We start from the raw sequence: 13,972 nt of genomic DNA, 5'->3' as shown, positions 1-13,972 counted from the left end.
AAAAAAACGGCAATAGATCCACTTAATGGCATAGGAAATGTAGGCTATAAGCAAGTTATTTTTTCTTATATGTTTTAAAACTGAAATATAGTCATTAAGTTGATGGAATTATTTTATGTACTATTATAAGAAATCTGTCATTTAATTTTGTATGCCATTAAGACTTCACCTAATTTGTTTAAGCTTGGTGCAAGATATCACAAACATGAAAGCAAAAAGAAATGATAACATGAACATGAAGTTAAACATTTGAATCCTTATACATGAAATTATTCTCTTCAAAATACTTGAAATTTGAATGCTTAATGTAATATGAGATTTTGCTATTTAAAAAGAACTAACATTTAAAATATATATACATCTCAGCTCAAGGAAATAAATTATATGTGGTAGTGACCCTTCCTATTTGCAAACAATATATACACAAATACACACACACATACTGGAAAAGCTTATGTTTTGAACCTAAGGATACATTTTGTTTTATGAACTATTCCTCCTCTTAGCTTTTAAAGATAAGGAAATGGTTCTTATAGAATATATAAGGATATAGTTATATATATATAGTTATATACTTACTGTTATTTAGTTATATATATAAAACACTGAAGTGATTACACAATTACAAAGAATTTCTGTATATATTAATAAAACATACATTCTTTTATAAACAAATGTCTCTTTAAAAATATTTATTAACTAACTGGGCACAAATTATTTTAGCTAGCTAGATATAATTGTATTTCAAGTCTCTTGCAATACATAATTTTATATACTATGAAAATACTTCAGTCAAATTTCAGGACACTAGTGGTTGCCCTCATGCCCCATCCTTTCCCCAAATCAAGGGAGTGTTGGCATTCCCAACATAATCTAAAATTCCTGATGTCTCTAAATTTACATTAATTGACTGACCCATTAAAATATTGATTTATAGCTATAGTTTGTTTGATAAAATAGTGTTGTAGATTTGGCTTTAGTAAGGTCCTCCCAGAAATGTCAAGAATTAAATTTCCCACAGAACTTTTAAAAAAACAAATGTTCTCAAAAGTTTCACGTAAAAGCTCATCTCTAATCTTTTTAACGTTACCTGACTAAATTCTAGTCATTTTAGTGTACCACAAATGTTTGCAAATTTCTTTATATATGTTCTTATACTGATTATCTGACTTAAATTACTATTTTGGGAAATAATGTAATGCTTTTGCTGTTTCAAAATATTTCTGCTTTAAACTTTGTGGAATATAAAAACAGTGATGAAAATGAAGATTTTTAATTGCCTGGATTAAAAATACAAGAAAAGAAGACAATGCATAGTTTCTTAAAACAAACAATAATATACCCAGTTCCTGAAGGTTTCTCTCACCTACATTAGTGAGATTATCACCGTTACTGGATATATGAATTTGGTAGTCTTGCCTATAATGCAGTTTTTATGTTTTATTGAAAAACATTTCTAAAAAAACACGAGGACACAGAGGAACAGATATATACAGGCTCCAAAAGCAAGGCAAAATATGAGATAAGTGTAGTAAACTAATAGATGTCTGAGAGGTCTGTTTTCCCTTGAAGATTCTATATTCTAATTCTAATCTATGCTAAAATTCCTCAGAAGGTATCATTGAGGGATGAAATGAACCAAGAACTATTCAATTTAGCTATAAAGATAAGCAAACATATCAGAATGTGCATAATTCAATCTTACATTTAATCTTCTCTATAGGAAAACCTAAGGGTATTTTCTTCTATCTGAAAATTAAAAAATAAAATAAAATAAACCAAACTCAGAAAAAGGAGAGAAGGAATTCCTTGATTTAATCTTCTAATACTTTCAAACATCAGAAAATGTAAAGGTATGTTACATTGATATGTATCTTATCTCTCAGGATTAAATAGTACTGTATCATCTGAAGATATATACAGGCACTTATTTTTTCTGTTTTTGATTTATTGAGCTAATGTGGAGAAAACATAAAGCCTCAGCCATTCCTGGCTACTCAGCCATGTGTGCTTATTCCATGAGAATGGTTTTTGTTCTGCAAAGAAAACTTGCCTTCGTGGTATGAATGGACAATAAAGGTGAATTTTTATTCCAGTGCTCTAATCAAGCAAATTAACTGTGTTTGAAAATGTGATTGAACATTAACATTAAACATAATAAAATTTCATACACATTCTTGTTCAATGAAATATAGATTTAAACACCCCAAAGGGCTTTGTAAAACCTAAATGTGAAAATCTCCTATTAGAAGGACTACAATAAGTATACTTATGTTTTCAAACACACACACACACACACACACACACACACACACACTTTCCTGAATTTCTTAATTATTTGATTAAACCATTTTTTAAGTTGACTTTATAAATAATTCCTACTTGGTCTTAGTCTGGTCTGCTACCATAATCAGTTGTTTCCCTGAAAACTCACATTAGCTTAGGCTTAAAAATAGTTCCACTACATTCGCAGAATAGTGTTTCTAGGGTTGCCCCAATCCCCCTTTACCTTTAAAATGATTACAGTTCGACCACAATTAGACACTGAAGCTGCCAAGACCTGTAGAATCAATGCTAGTGAATGTACGTTCACTTTTCCCACAAGATTATTTGCTTAAAAAATACTATCACCACTTTTATCAGTCTCTGATATGAATTTGATGAAATTTGGCTGGAAGATGATGTTATTGATAGATCTCTTTCTAGACTCCATATGAGCAGTTTCAATTTCAAACACTTCTAACCTTTTGTATCAGTTCTCTTTATGTCAAGGTTTCTGTTTTTGTGTTGTTGTTCTGTCCTTGTTTGATTTTCACATGACACTTACCCTACTAGGCCCCTCATTATGCACAGATTTGTCTAAAAGTTTAGAATCAAGTTAGGATTTCTGATACACATAGATATAATTATATGTCAAGGAATCATCTATCACAGACATTTATAGTCCAACGTAACCACAACCATTTACAAGCTACCATATTATTCAAATAAGGTTTTAGGTTCTATATTTCACATATAAGCATAATTAACTTCTGACAGTAAATTTTTAACTAATCACAATATATAGCTATCAATGCAAAATAATAACATTATAAATGTTTAGTAGCCAATCTGATGCCTTTGTTCATAATTGATATACAATTGACATTAAATGCTTCTACGCTACAGATACTGACATAGAAAAATTTGACAAACATTCAATTATTTATGTGTACATTAATATCTATACTACATAAAAACATTTAAAAAGAAACAATGGGCAGGTAAACACAGCAGGAAGCTAATTTTATCTTAAAACGTATTTATTGTCTCTTAGTAATAAATGGCCAAGCCATTATCGGTACCCATGATTGAAAGATATGGCATCTAGATTAAACTGCCGTTTATTTAAGATAATCTCTGTTCTGCATATTTTACTATGTTTATAACAAGTATTCTGTTGTTCTTTTTGAATGAGTAAACCTCAAAATCAGAAATCAAGAGCCAGAAAACACTTTTAATATTATTTTGTTGAGTGCCACTATTTTATAGTTAAACTTGAATAACATAATGATAGAGTCAAAGTATTAATCTTTAAAACTGCCATTCCCAGACTCCACCTATTATTAAATGCTGCCTCTTTTATAATGTAATTAATGTCTACTATTTTCAGCAAAAATTAGGAATATTTATACTTCTATTTGTGTACTAAGATTATTATTGCTTTTAAATTTATAGAACAGAGCTCTAAATAATACTTTCTTATTGCTTTTTTATTAGATGACTTTAGAGTAAATAAAAACACATTATTATTATTACAATAATATACATTAAAATTTAATTGCATGACAAATTTCAAGATAAATTTACATAAGAAAAATGTGTATTCTTATTATTGCCTATGTGATTATTTAAAAGTTTTAATGTGGTAAAATATTTAATCTATCTCACTGCTTCATTAACATAAAAAGATGATGTACACAGTGTTCACAATTAATGCTATGTATTTATTCAACTAAATAGTGTTTGCTGTTTAAATTTTTGGAAATATGGAATATTATATTTTCAACTCTAAATCAAGGTGATTAGTTAGATAAGGAAATATAAACTGCTGGTTTGGCTAAATTATTTATTGATTTAAAGTATATAATAATTTTCTTGCAGCCAGCACTCATCAAGTCATTGACTTGAAGAGTCGCATCAAAACAAAAGGATCTCCAAGTATTTATTTATTCATTTGTTATTTAGTTACTCTAAAATCTCTTTAGACTGTTATATTTAAACTTGTATTTATATAAAGTTTTTAAGCATGAAGTATCCAATTATTAGGGTGGTGCAAAAGTAACTGCAGTTTAAAAGGTTAAAATAATTGCAAAACATGCAACTAGTTTTGTACAAACCTAATATAAAGATCTGAAAATTAGAAGTAGAAATAATGCATTTCCTCTTGCTTATAGTCTTTAAATTAATTAGTGAATGAACTGAAAAGCTGATCTTGAAAAAACAGCATACTTTTAATGCTGAGGAGGCCAAACATTTTTCCAGGAAGATGTGCTGAGCTGCAGTTGGTGCAGGATACCTTCTGTCAGGGTAAGTAACCAAAAAAGGAAAATTATGTAAGTGTATCCTGGAAAACAAAGTCGTTGCATTCTGCTGGGAATAAGCAACATTATCCTGCAATATGTTGTACTTCCTTTATTGACCTAACTAGGGAAATGATATTCATTTATTTACAGTCCAAATTCTCTGTTGGTTACACAGACCATGGAGGTAGACCAGGAAAATTAATCCACATAATAACTATGTGTCCAAATATATCTACAAATTGTGTAATATACCTACAATTAATGCCGGGGAAATTAAAGTTTAAGTAAACGTTGGTTGTGGCAAAACTATTCATTGTATCACTTTGAAAGTTTAATATTATATTTGTTTCATTATCCTTTCAAGCAACAAATATAGGATTCTACAAATTATTTGAAGTATAATTTCACATACTACCTTTAAAGATGAGTTTTTGAAGTTAAGAACATTATTCATTTCCATATGAGTATATGGGTAATGGAATCCTAATTTAAGAAAAGTATATTAAAAAAATTAGGCAGTATATACACATGAGAAATATATCCAGAAATTAAACAGATCTATTTAATTTTAAGGAATATATTTACACCTCACAGATATTCAGAATCTATTAGTGCAAACTAATTCAGACAATGTACATACAACTTCAGAGTTAATTAAATTTACTTCTTTTATTATATTTATATTTTATCTACATGTTATATGCTTACATTTTATTACAAAAGCAAATGGAGTATAATTGCTATATATAAAGAGTTGGATTCCAAGTAGTATGTTCCAATATGCTCCCAGCTAAATTTTAATACTTACACACTTATCTGACTATATTGGATAGCTACTAGTTATTATTCTGTAACTGTAAATAAATCCTTATGCTTTTCATACTTTAATTTTCACAGTTTTTTAAAGTTATTATTCCATTTGTGAAAATTGAGGCTCAGATTAAGTAACATTCAGATAGTAATTGAAAGATTCTTGTGTTAAAACCAGGTCTGTTGAAATATCCCCAAGTATTATGAAAACTGTTTTTTAGACTAACACACTGATGTTTTATGATTTTCAATAAAATAGTAAATATATGTTATATATTCCATATATAACTAGTTTAGGATATGACTGATAGAGGTCATCAAAAATATTTCTAATCACAATTTTTTGAAATCATGACAATGAGTACTGTAAAAGAGAAGTATGCCTGAAAGTGTATTATTCACAATCTCTAAGTCATTTTTTTAAAACAAATAAAAATTTTTGTCTTAGAGAAATCCTAAATTAGATGGTGAATCATAAACGAAACTATAAATGAGCTGCATAGGAAGGTGGAGACCACATTCTTCACGTTGGAAGTTATTACCATATTGCAAAATTAACATTGTCATGACCTGTGGTTTCCTTAATTTAGCTATTTCATGCATCTCTCCTTTATGTAATCAATGATTCATAAAATTAATTATATATTGGATAGTATAATATTACATTAAAATAAATGGAGATTATAACCATAATTAGTTGCATAGTAAATAATATTATAAGTGATTTCTGGCATTATATATGTCTATTTTTCTTTTGTTTTTTTGTTATTTGCCTATAACATAATTGCATAATTAATAATATTAGAAGTGACAGGTTAATTTCACTTTGAGGCAATTTACATATGAATCAAATCAGTAGTGGCAAAATTCCTAATAAACTTGTAACATTATAGAAATAAGATATTTAGCACTATCTCTTTCATGACCTATAAATTTTAATGAGCGACAACATTTAATTAACATTTACTGTTTTAAAAAGAGTTTACTAGAGTGGAAAAACTTACATTGCCCTTGCTGTAGCTATAACTCATTAAAAATAAATAAATAAATAAAACTAATTTGAACTAAAAAATGAACAAAACAAAACATATGCAACATCTTTGATTAACTTAAAAATTGCTTTCAAATGCTCAATTCTTCAAATTGTCATGTGGAAACACTTTTTTAAAGTTATAAATATAAAAATAATACCTAAGTGTAAATTAGATACTAGACGTTTACTCTTATTACTTCAACTAATATTACCCTGAGAACAAAACCGCTGTTTTGTCGACAGTGTTTAATAAACATTGATTGAAGAAAACATTGATAAATTAATGAACTACTAGAGATATGAGGACATATTATATTATTTAAAATTCAGGAATTTAGGATACCATAAGCAAGACAACCCTCAGCCTATTCCAGAAGACCTTAGGGTAGATCAAATCTTAAAAAATATGTTGTTTTTTTAATGTGAGTAAATATGAAGATCAATTCAACTTTAACGGTACCAAGATTTAGTAATGTGAATGAAATAGTCTGTTTTCAGTGCAACATTGCATTGTGTTTATAAACTATGTTTTATAGAAAATATACAAAATTAATTGCAAATATTTAATTTAAGGAACTCATGTTTTAATTTTTAAACACTAGGCTGCCAGATTTTTCCGTGTTTGTATAATCATCTTGTGCAATGGACCTTCTAACAGTGGCTACAGTCTTCAGGTCTGAACCATACAAGTTTCTTTGACCTGGCTCAGATCAGCAGAAGATGCAAATAGGATGATAAGGACTCTCCTCAAAGTATTTACATATTGTTTTTTCACCCACAACTCCATTACCGTAACTCTTTAACTACAGGTTATAGCACAGATCCTTGACTTTAGCTCAAGATGAATTTGGGCCTGGGCAATGAACTAAGAGAATCAAGTTTAATGACAAATTGCTGAGGTTATTTCCTTCTGCTTCAAAATGTCTGTTAGATGTGGAAGTAAATAAATGATGATTAAATTTCAAAGAAATCAGAGGCATACAGATGAATACGACTTTGCCTAAGGCAGAAACAGATTTTACAATTGTTTACAAACTACCTAAGTTCTGGGGATGAACATCTTAATAATGTCATGATCATAAGACAAACAGACCCTAGAAATATGGCTTTACATTGTTCTTTTACCCTAAAAAGTAATAAATCTAAAGCTCTCTAGGAAGATGTTGTGTGTAAAAATTTATAAAATACTCAGAGAATGAAAAGCTTTTGCGTTTGAATTTAGAATTCCAATATGAATGGTAACTATAGAGGAGAATTGCAGATATACTCCTCAAAATGGTAACAAGTCTTGGGAATCTCCAGGAAGTAAGTTCAATAGCAATTTAAAAAGTTATGATATTCACAAAATCCATTTATAAGCATAAATGATTGAACATTTTTCCAAAAAACTAAAAATCAAATGTAGGATAACTTTATAAATCATTTTATTTTGAAATTTTATCATCATCTTTTTTTCTTCACCATGACATGCTGTTATATCTATACTGTATTTTTGGTTTGAAGTTTATTTAATTCAATTAGGTTAGCTTTGGTCTAATACTGAGTCACTTTTATCTATAACTAGAAATAAAACTAGACAGCAAGCATTGTATTACCTACAGGCAGATAACCTGACAATATGTACATAAAGTGTTCTCATAAATACCTAAAGAAATGGTCTGGAATCCCAAAGCATATAGGTATTAATACCAGAATCCGGTGTTTTAATATCACTAAATTTATTTATATGTATCCCCCTCCTTTGGTGAATCATGATGCACTTTTGAACTTTATTACCTTATACACTTCCAGGCCATATTCATAGAAAGTTATATTATAGAGTAATTGATAATGAATAATTCGTTTTGAAAGTATAATTATAATCTAAAGATATATCTCCATTTACCTAGTGGCATTTTAATAAAGTTTTGTTAGTATCATGCAATAGAAGTTACGATCTTTCATAGTGGAAAATTTTCACCAAAATACTAAATGATTGATCAAATACAAAATAAATTGCACAAATAAAACTAAGAGCTTAATCTGATCAGCACAAAATACATTTTCTAAGTGAATATGTGATATTTGAATATTAATTTGGTCATTTATAATGAACATAAATATTTTTATATCTACTTAGAGTCTAAGTATTGTTTACATTATTCTTATGATCCTTTATGGCTCAGAGTAGATTATTTTTCTTTTAAGAAATGTATTGTTTTCTATTAAGAATTAAAAAAAAACACAGGAAATAACATTAAAATGTTTGGAAACAAGGACACTTTTGTCTAGGGGTACCAAGTTTATTTTCTAATTGTAATATTTCCAAAGTCAAAGCCATCATATTGACATTCCCTCTATATGGTATAAAGCTAACATATGTTGTTTATGTGGCTGCATATATTTTTACAATCTTATATCATTATAATTAAAATAAGTTGAATCACCATTGTTGCCCAAAGATTTAAATGTCATAAATATGTAATATTTGTTTATATATTCATCAAAAAAATTAAATACATACAATTGAAGTTAAAAATGTTTACCCAAATATCTGATAATACTGAAGAAATTAACAAATGCTATGGAAAATTAAAAGTGGGTAATTGATAAAAAAATCATTTAGCAATGTACATCAAATCTTTAGACATTGTTCACTGAAGATGTAAGTACAAACATTCATATTATCAGTCAATAAACAAGATGGGTGTTTTGGAGCCGGCCCATTGGCTCAGGCGGTTGGAGCTCCATGCTCCTAATATTGAAGGCTATCAGTTCGATTCCCACATGGGCCAGTGGGCTCTCAACCACAAGGTTGCCAGTTCAATTCCTCGACTCCTGCAACGGATGGTGGGCTCCGCCCCCTGCAACTAAATTGAACATGGCACCTTGAGCTGAGCTGCTGCTGAGCTCCTGGATGGCTCAGTTGTTGGTTGGAGCGCGTCCTCTCAACCACAAGGTTGCCAGTTTGACTGCATCTGGACCTGGAAGAGAGCTCCACAACTCTCCACAACTAAGATTGAAAGAACAACAACTTGACTTAGAAAAAGTCCTAGAAGTACACATTGTTCCCCGATAAAGTCCTGTTCCCCTTCCCCAATAAAATCTTTAAAACAACAATAACAACAACAAAAGATGGGTGTTTTGATATAGACAGAATAAAAACACTATTTCATAGACTCTGTAGCATCTGAAATCCAGAAGAATATTAAAATGATGATGAGTTTAATGGCCTGCAATACCTGGTCATCTTGGATGCATCTACAGAAGAAGCACATACACTAACATAACAGAAATTCACAAAAATTGGGTTAATTTTATTATGAATAATACATCAATCAATACTCCCTACATCGTATTACATTTAAGTCAAGAACTGTGCGAAGACATAATAAAAAATAAATAAATAAATAAAAAAGAGCATCCACAGTTCATCTAACTTAGCAACACAGCCTGTATTTAATGGACATAATGAAAACTGTGAAATATCACCTTCCACACAACAAATAAGTAAGCGTTTGCAAATAATTCTATTGAGACTCTTATACAGCTTTTAAACTGGGGTTCATACAATAACACAACAGCTTTAAGAATTAGACATGATTTTAGTGATATAGAACCCACAGAGAGTCAGGAAAAAGATCACAAATCATTGAATTAATAGAACTTATAAAACTGACACTAATTGATTCTCCTTATTAAAAATTGTGAAATAGATTAAAAATTGTAGACTATGCACATGTTATTCTGGAGTCTCTATTTCTTTCTTCTATTCTCCCTTTCCCGCCCTTTTCACTCTCACATCCCACTCTCTAGGCAAGTTTGCTTGTAATGTTCAGGCCGTAACTTTACTCCAGTTATAATACCTTAAAGTCCTCCAACTTAGAATTTTTCTGTCATTTTCCTTTTACTTTTTTCTATCTCTTTATGAGTAATGAGAAAGTAAGATTTTTAAATGGGATTAAGGTGGAATTTTGGAGAAGGAAAAAGAATACATAAATTCTAACTTGGAGTAATCATAGCCCTTAAATGTTAACCATGCTAAATAATGAACAGTGGGAGGTTTGCGTGAGAAAGGCTGACAAAAGGAATCATAAAATAGTGAACCTGAGATGTGAAACCAATTAGAAAACTACTCAGAAAAAAACAAAAATTATATCTCATATATGCTCTGAGGAAGGGCTAGATCAGACTAATTTGAAAGATAATAAAGCAGAATAATGAAGGACTTGGTGATCCACTGAGAGGGAGCCAGAAGTAATTTATATCTCCAGAGCCTATCAAGTCTTCATTTATTTCTATCTTTACTTCTCACAAACTGTGCATTTTCTATCCTGCACAGAAAATCACCATAAAACTAATGGCTTAAAACAATACTCATTTATTATTTCACAGTTTCTATAAGTCAGAAGTTCAGACACAGCTTGCTGGGTTATCTGTCCCTAGTCTCAAAAGGCAAAAATCAAGGTATCAGCTAGATATTGTTCTCATATTGAGATTCAACTAGGAAAGGATTGGCTTCTGAGCTCGCTCAGGTTGTGGGAAGAAGTTTTCCTTGTGGCTAAGAATTCATGGCAGTTTTCTTCTTCAAGGTTTTATCAGGAAACTCTTCTGCTTAAGTGTGCAAAAGACTCCTAGTCTTACACAATACAGCATAATTGTGTAAGTGACTCTCCCATTCCCTTTGCCATAAATTCCACGTATCATTGTTATGGATTGAACTGTTCCCCCCAAAATTCACATGTTGAAGTCTTAACACCTAGTACCTCAGAATGTAGTTATATATGAGGAGATACGGTCTTTAAGGATGTAATTAAGTTAAAATGAAGTCAATAGGTGAGCCCGAATCTAATAAGACTGTGTTTTTATAAAAAAGAGGAAATTTTAAAACAGACATACACAGAAAAAAAGGTGATGTGAAGACACAGAGAAAAGACTGTCATCTACAACTCAAATAGAGAGGCCTCAAAAGAAACGAACCCAGCCAACACTTTGATTTTGGACTACTGCTCTGCACAATTATGAGAAAATAAACTTATATTGTCTAAGACATCCAGTCTGTAGCTTTTTGTTATGGCAGCCCTAACAAACTAATACAATCAGCTTCCAATGTGTTGATTTTCTCACACTTTATAGGAAGGCATTTTTTTCTAGTAGTAAGTTCGTTTTAATGTGGGCATGGCAGGACATCATAACTGACTTCCATATTAAATGTAGTCTGTCTTTCTCAATATTTTTTTCTAGATGGAGAGATTAAAATATTTAATAATATACAATTTTAAAATATTTTTATAAGTCTTATGACTGTGTTTAGAGAAATGTACCCCTTAAGGGAACATGTACAAAAAAATATTTCAAATTAACACAAGACTTGACCCATTAATTACTCATTGTGTATTTATTGAGATCTTAAAATACTAGGCTGCTTTTGATGTTTGAGATACATCAGTAACCACAACAGGTGAAAATTCTTGTAACAATCTAGTGGGAGGAGAGAACCAAAAATATAAGAAATAAGTAAATTATAAAGTATGTCGTTAGAAGGTGATAAGCATTGTGTAAGTTTTTAAAAAATAAAAAATTGGGACATATCCTGAAGATGATAGAGTAGGTAAATGCTGTGCTCACCTCTAGTCAGGACCACATCAATCACATCAATTACAAATACACTACAGAACAACCATCATTGTGAATTTCCTGAAGTCTAGCTGAATCAAAGCCCTACAACTACAGACATACAAAAAAAGCCACCTAGAGACTGATAGGAGGGGCAGAGACATAGAACGGGCTGGTCCCACCCCACATGTGACCATTAAAAATCAGGAGGGATATCTCAGTAGCAGAGGTTCCCCCCTGGAAGAGCAAGGGGTCCTAGCCCCACACCAGGCTCCCCAGCCCAAGGTTCCAGTGCCAGGAAGAGAAGTTCCCATAACTTCTAGCTGTGAAAAACAGTGGAGATTGTGGCTGAGTGAGCCAGAGGTCTGGGTTCTCCTCTTAAAGGGCCTTCCCATGGACTTGCTGACGGACTCACTTGCTCTGAGCTCTAGTGCTGGGGCGGCAGCTAGAAAGGCAACAGGAACATACAGGGAGGAATTGAGTTGGCTGGCTGTAGGACGAAGGCTAAAGGGGGAGCTTTCCCCCAGATAGAGGAGCTGGCAGAAGCCTTTGTTTTTTGTTGAGCCCTCTTTACATTCAGACACAGACAGATGCTACATCAGAGTCTCCATCAAACTCACTTATCATTGCCCCACCCGAGTAATTCCCTGAGACATAACCCCACCTAAGTTTCAGACATACCCAAGCTGATTCCAGTGGCTTGTTCACATAAATAACCTGTCTTAGCTCCTGCTGTGGACTTTCATAAAATCTCTCAAAGGTTCACAAAGCCCAAACAAGCAGCATGTGGCTTAGGAATGTCCTGTATTCCTGGTTTAGAAGCTTTAAGCCCATCACTAGAGAAGCTGTCCTCGACTTGCAGATTGGCCTCTCAAGGCATTTCCAAGCCCAGTGCAGGTGGTGACCATCTGTGGATGGCTTTGTGGCTCATACCAGATGATCCCAGGCAGGGCACACGCTGCTACTAAACTTGGCCTGCAATGGATCTCCTCCCAAAAGACCCCAGGGCCAACATACCTGGTGGCCAAATTTGGACCAAACAGGAGGATCACCCAGCCACCTCCAAGGACAGACTGGACAGGGATCAGGGTCCTGCTAAAGCAAACCCTGCTCTATAGGGTCAGCTCTTGTACCACAGCTACTCCACTGTAGTCATCATGGCCAGTCCTCACAATAAATCAGCCTGAGGATCAATCCCTCCTATTGATATGCAAAGAGCAACCAAAGCTTAACTATAACAGGAAGGCACACACAACACACAGAAGGGACACACCTGGAGCTCTGGTGACCAGTTCTGGTGACCAGGGAGACTGCATCACTGGTCCCACAGGATAGCTACTATATAAGGCCACTTTCCTAAGACTGGAGAGCATAGCCATCCCATCTAATACATAGAAACAAACACAGGGGGCAGCCAAAATGGGGAGAGAAAGAAACATGTCCCAAGTAAAAGTACAGAACAAAGCTCCAGAAAAAGAACTAAGCAAAATGGACACAAGCAATCTACCAGGTGTAGAGTTCAAAACACTGGTTATGAGGATTCTCAGTGATCTCAGGGAGAACATCAACAAAGAGTTGGAAAACATAAAAACAGAGATAGAAAACATTAAAAAGGACCAGTCAGAAATATTATAAATAAAACAATAACATAAATAAAAAAAATATGTTACAGGGAATCAATAGCATATTAGATGAAGCAGATGATCAAATCAGTGATTTAGAAGATAAAGTAGCAGAAAACACCCAATCAGAACAGCAAAAAGGAAAAATAATTCAACAAAATTAGGATAGTTTAAGGGGCCTCTAGGACAACATCAAGTGTACCAACATTCACATCATAGGGATTCCAGAAGGAGAAGAGAGAGAACAAGGAATTGAAAATCTATTTGAAGAAATAATTATGTAAAACTTCCCTAACCTGGCAAAGGAAATAGACAGCAAGCCCAGGAAATGCAGAGTCCCAAACAAG

Source organism: Rhinolophus sinicus, linkage group LG01, assembly GCF_036562045.2.
Source record: "Rhinolophus sinicus isolate RSC01 linkage group LG01, ASM3656204v1, whole genome shotgun sequence".
Lineage (NCBI taxonomy): Eukaryota > Metazoa > Chordata > Mammalia > Chiroptera > Rhinolophidae > Rhinolophus > Rhinolophus sinicus.
Note: the sequence above shows the minus strand (reverse complement) of the source record.